This window comes from Rutidosis leptorrhynchoides, chromosome 4 (genome assembly GCF_046630445.1).
Source record: "Rutidosis leptorrhynchoides isolate AG116_Rl617_1_P2 chromosome 4, CSIRO_AGI_Rlap_v1, whole genome shotgun sequence".
Taxonomy (NCBI): domain Eukaryota; kingdom Viridiplantae; phylum Streptophyta; class Magnoliopsida; order Asterales; family Asteraceae; genus Rutidosis; species Rutidosis leptorrhynchoides.
The window spans coordinates 370,832,501-370,838,307 of NC_092336.1; positions in this window are offsets into that span (position 1 = coordinate 370,832,501).

Sequence of the window (5,807 nt, forward strand, 5' to 3'; positions counted from 1 at the left end):
ATCTCCCGCAGGATCAAAAAGTTATGCCAATGCGTGATATTTAGGTGGTTTCAAGTTTCTCTTTCTTCATTTTACTCGGGTAAGGAAGTGGTGGTTGGTATGGTTTAACATAAGGTTTAGCCTTAACTGTGTTATCTTCATTAACCTTTTCAACTACCGGTTCTTTTTCCTTATCTTGATCAGGTTGTGGTTCTTTTGGAGTAAGAATAGCTTCATCAGAAGTTACAGGTATTTCAGGTGGTTTAAGTGTTGTACCACTTCTTGTGGTAATGGCTTTAGCTGTTTCATTCCGGGGGTTAGCATTTGTATCACTAGGTAGACTTCCCGGTTTTCTTTCACCTATTAACCTTGCTAGGTTACTTACTTCTTGTTCCAGATTTTGAATAGAAGCTTGTTGATTTCTAAATGCTTGAGCATTTTGTTCATTGGTTTGTTTTTGAGATGTGAAAAACTGCGTTTGAGTTTCAACTAGCTTCGTTATCATATCTTCTAAATTCGGCTTTTTATCATCGATTTGTGGTGGTTTGTTTTGAAAATTAGGTCTTTGCTGGTTGTAAGTATTGTTGGATACTTGTTGATTGCTAGGACCTTGTTGGTTGTTGTATGGAATATTTCGGTTATAGTTCTGGTTTTGATTGTAGATCGGTCTTGGCGGTTGATAATTATTCTGATAATTATTTCCAGGCCTTTGGTTTATGTATGAAATATTCTCTCTTTGTTCCATTGTTAATTCAATACTGAGACAATCTTTTGTCAAATGTGGTCCTCCACACTGCTCACAATTAATTCGTATTGAGTGAATATCTTTAGTCATCTTTTCCATTCGTCTCTCGACAGCATCTATCTTTGCGGAAATAGAATCTAAGTCATGGCTAGAATCGGCTCTAGCTGCTTTAGATGATCTAACGATATCTTTTTCTTGGTGCCACTCATGTGAGTGGGAAGCAGTGTTATCAATAATTTTGTAAGCATCAGTTTCGGTTTTCTTCATAATGGAACCACCAGCTGCTATATCTATGTCTTTTCTTGTAGTGATGTCGCATCCTTGGTAGAATATTTGTACTATTTGACAGGTATCTAAACCATGTTGCGGACATCCTCTCAATAACTTTCCAAATCTTGTCCAAGCCTCATATAGAGTTTCATTTGGCTTCTGTGTGAACGTAACAATTTCTCCTTGAAGTCTTACGGCTTTAGATGCAGGAAAGAATTGTTTAAGAAATTTTTCAACTAAAACATCCCATGTATCAATCGCCCCTTCAGGTAACGATTCCAACCAATCTTTGGCTTCTCCCTTTAAAGTCCAGGGAAATAACATGAGATATATCTGTTCATCCTCAACTTCTCTTATTTTAAATAGTGTGCAGATCCTATTAAAGGTACGAAGATGTTCATTTGGATCTTCCTTCGGCGCACCACTAAATTGGCATTGATTAGTCACCATGTGTAGAATTTGTCCTTTGATTTCATAATCTGGCGCATTAATGTCTGGATGAGTAATTGCGTGACCTTGGCCAGTGCGTTTAGCTCTCATTCGGTCTTCCATACTTAATGGTTCTGTTACTTCCATAATTGAATTTGTTGAATCGGAATCACTAGAGGATTCTGATTTAATAGTTCGTTCCTCAACAATCTCTGTTTGAATGATTGGTGGTTCCGGAGGAAAGTTTAGTGGTTTAGGATCTACGAATCGTCCCTGAATATTCTACGGATTCTCAATTGTGAGGTCGGGTTCAAAAAATGGATTATCAACGGCGACAATATTAGTTAGATGTCTTGATCTAGTTACAGGTGGTGAACGTACAAAAGGTGATGAACGTCTTGCTCGGTGCATTCACTGAATATCCTATTAGTTTTTAAAAGGAAAGAAAAATTATAATAAGTTATCCAATCAATAGACTTTTCTGATTTTGCCCACGTTTCGAATAGCCAAAAGATGCAGCAGAGGGGCAGGATTCGTTTGGTCTCAATATAATTGAGGACTGTTTGGCTCTAATAACCCGGTCCAAAATGGCAATAACTATATCCCAAATGGCAATAACTTAAAAAGAAACTAAAACTTAAAAAGGCGTCGCAAAATTCTAAAGTACCTAAATCTTAGTCTAAAGAAAAGGCACTTAAGGGATTTTACGGCAAAGCCTAAAAATCTAGAAGTAAAAAAAAAATAACTATGGCAAAAACTATATTTAAAAATATGAGCTAAAAAATACAAATATTACGCTAAAACGATTAAAAAGGGACAAAAATATAAAAATATACTAAAAGTTGTAAAAAGTACAATTTTTATAAAAATATTATTTTTATATTATTTATTTTATAAAACTATTAATTTTATATATATTAAACTAATTTAACTAAATATATAAATTAAATAAAAAGAAACTTAAAATAAAACTAATTATAATAATAATAAGTAATTAGGGTTAATAATAATAATAATTAATAATTACTCCGTAATTAATGCTGATTAGGGTTCCTGTGTGGCGTGTCAGATTGTCTCCGCGAGTTGCGGTATTAGAAGCTGTAAACTCCGCGAGTCGCGAGGTTCCAAAATTCAACTCAGGTACTTTTTTTAATTCGACGTTTTTTTTATTTTATTCTGTTTTATATTTTCTGTTTAAATAAAATTATTTATATAATAATAAAAACTTATATTTAAAATTATTTTCCGTAATCATGATGTTTGACGTGTTGATTTTAGTTTTATGCCCATGGGTTAATTGTCCTTTGTCCTGGATTATTTAATATGTCCATACGGATTTGTCCATAATAGTCCATCAGTCATAAATATAAAGAGCGAAAGCCTTCGTCAAATTTATTCTTATTCCCGAAGTCAAATATTTCAACTAATTGGGGATTCGAATTGTAACAAGGTTTTAATACTTTGTTTAATGAATACACCAGGTTATCGACTGCGTGTAAACCAAGGTTTTACTACTTTGTTAACAATTACACCAATTACCCTTGAATGTAATTCACCCCTGTTTCAACAAGTCTATTAACTATTAATCCAGTTCCGTGTCCGGTAAAATGAATAATTATTGGTATTTATAGATATCCCGCCCACCGTACCCAGTCAAGCGTATGTGGTTATATATAAATACGTCGAATTATAAGTTTGTATATTAAATTAACAAGGTATTGTTTAGTTAATATAAAACCCATTAATAGCCCATAGTCTAATTTCCACAAGTGTCGTTATTTTATCCAAACCCCAATTATGGTACAAAGCCCAATTACCCAATTTTAGTAATTAGCCCAACATCATGATTACTTCGGATTAAATAAGCATAATAATAACTTAGCTACGAGACATTAAATTAAAAAGGTTGAACACAACTTACAATGATTAAAAATAGCGTAGCGTTACACGAACAGAATTTCGACTTACACCCTTACAACATTCGCTAACATACCCTTATTATTAGGATTAAAATTAAAATTAAAATTAAAATATAAATTATAAATATAAATATTACGTTTAGATAGATGGATGGATATATTGGATGATTTTTACGATCAGAATGCGCGAGCTTTATAGGCAGTTTCAAAATTTGGGGCTCCGCGACTCGCGGCCCTTTTCTTCTTCAAACTCCGCGAGTCGCGGAGTTTGTAAGTACAGCTCACTCCATTTTGGCTCTTTGTTTACCGACGGTTTATTATATAAATATAATATATATATAATTTATATAATTAATTATATATTATATTATATTTATATACATAGTTAACTTGTAATTTTTAGTCCGTTCCGTCGAGCGTTGAGAGTTGACTCTGGTCCCGGTTCCGGATTTTCGAACGTCCTTGCGTACAATTTAATATCTTGTACTTTGCGTTTTGAATCTTGTACTCTTGTAATTTCGAGACGTTTCTTATCAATAATTGGAACCTCTTTGATTGTATTTTGTACCTTTGAGCTTTTTGGTCGTTTGCGTCTTCAATTCGTCGAATCTGTCTTTTGTCTTCACCTTTTAATATTTAAACGAATATCACTTGTAAATAGAACAATTGCAACTAAAAGCTTGTCTTTCTTGGGGAATAATGCTATGAAATATATGTTTGTTTTTAGCATTATCAAATATTTCCACACTTGAGCGTTGCTTGTCCTCAAGCAATATAGTCTTGAAATACAAGAATCACTTCTTTATTCTTCACACTTTGTACATCAGTGATTTCTTTACGGCGGTATAAACAATGGTAGTAACGATATGGTTTACAGTCCCACATGACTATAAAAATTTAGATCCATTAAGGAAATTGGATCTTTATGAAAACATTTGATCTTTTGAAAATTAAATCTAGTTTTTACCCTAGATAAGTTTTCCGGAATAACCCTTCACCGGTGTTTGCAAATTATTTTTGTGGGTTTGGTGGGTTTCATATTTGAAAATTTTAGCTCAAAACTTATGGTTTTGTGTCACCCACTTGCTAACCTTGTATTTGGAAAGCAACACGTCCAGTTTACTTATCCCGTATATTACCTTTCGGTAAACTACCGTCCGGTTGTAAAGGAAAGCGTTGAACAAACAACTGTTAAGGCAATGTCCCCTGACATGCTTTTAATTATGGTCTATAACGTGTCGGACGCAATTACTATCCTTGGTAGGAGCAATAGTAAAGCTCACCCTTATGATTTTTCGGTCTGGCACAAGGTCCTGTCTTTGACCATGCTATGCAACCACCGTTATTACGGTTGACACCCGATTTGGTTCAGGTGACCTAATGAATTCCAGGTGAATTCCTAGGATTTTACGTTCAATGGTAATGAACGCATAGAAAATAGGGTTTTCAGAAAACAAATCGGTTTGTAATTTTATCAAAATATTTTCTCGTTCAAGCTCGAGTTTAGATATCATTGAATTCCATGAGTTTGAATTCTCAATCTTTAAGGTCAATCTCTAGGATTGAGTAATATCAGGCTTAAAAGCTGATTTTTAATCTTTAAGGAGATTATCCTTTCTGGGGATCTGATTCATTAGTCTTATCTAGCTAATTTGCACGGTGCCCTCCCCATTTTACAAGACAGATCCTCTCATGGTTAGGATAAGTCTGACCACTTGGCGACCCTGTTTGATGCTGAGGTCCGTGGATTTCCTGCTGATTTTAGTGATGACTTTTCTAGATTTTTTGTCAACCTACAGCTGGTCTGGACGACAACTTCTTGACCTAAATCAAGAAGCGCGTGTCTTTTTCGGAAGACTTTACTTCCTTTTAATGATGGAATTGATTCATCATGTAGATCCATCTCTTCTTTTCTTTCATCGGGTAAAACAGTTTAGTTTAGTCCAAAGCAAAAGTATTTTCAGTTATTTGTTACAGAAATATGTGACATATGTTTAAAATATCTTGGTAAATTTTTCCACACTTGGCTTTTATTTTCCTTTTTATTGTCCTCTATTCCATTTTAAATGAATTTTAACATTTTGGTTTGTTTCTCAATTTATGTCCTTTCCGAGGTAATAATAATTTAGGTGTTAAAACCTAGTTTTATCATTCATAAATATGTATAAACACGATTTTGAGTTCATTTAATTGAAAATTTTAAATTTTTTTACTAGAATTGGGTAGTCAGTTTATAAGACTAGGGCTGTTCTTTATTATCAGAGAGCACTAGATTCTAATACAACTACTGCTTTACTAGTATTTTTAATGGTAACCAAGTGTATAAAGTAAAAATTTTAAAATCCGAAAGAATTTAACCCCTTCCCACACTTAAGATCTTGCAATGCCCTCATTTGCAAGAAATCAGTAACAATTTAAATTATTGAGGGTGATTTGTGTGAAAATGATTAAATTTTACCAAAGTT